Source organism: Tupaia chinensis, unplaced genomic scaffold (genome assembly GCF_000334495.1).
Source record: "Tupaia chinensis unplaced genomic scaffold, TupChi_1.0 Scaffold149922_1, whole genome shotgun sequence".
Lineage (NCBI taxonomy): Eukaryota > Metazoa > Chordata > Mammalia > Scandentia > Tupaiidae > Tupaia > Tupaia belangeri.
In genome coordinates this window covers 541,259-541,559 of record NW_006209766.1, presented here as the reverse complement: position 1 = coordinate 541,559, position 301 = coordinate 541,259, and positions in this window count along the sequence as shown.

The window sequence follows — 301 nt, the reverse complement described above, 5'->3', positions numbered from 1 at the left end:
CTGATCTATCGATTTTCTCTTTGCTCCAGCAGAATTTCCAGGACAGTCCCAAAGAATGGCTTTCGTCAGCTTGTCTGGATGTGACTTTGAAGATGGTCTGGTCTTAGCTTTTGGAAACCATGCAAAGCTATAAGTCTCACAGCATTCAATAACAAGGGAAGGACAGAGACCACACCCTCTGACCTGTCAGGCCCCCTAGTGGCTCCTACCCTGCCCTACTTTCATCACAATCTCTGTCCTTTATCTGGTCAGTGACTTCCTCTGACCCAGTCTCCTGAGCCTGTTTCTAGAGCTGTGACTT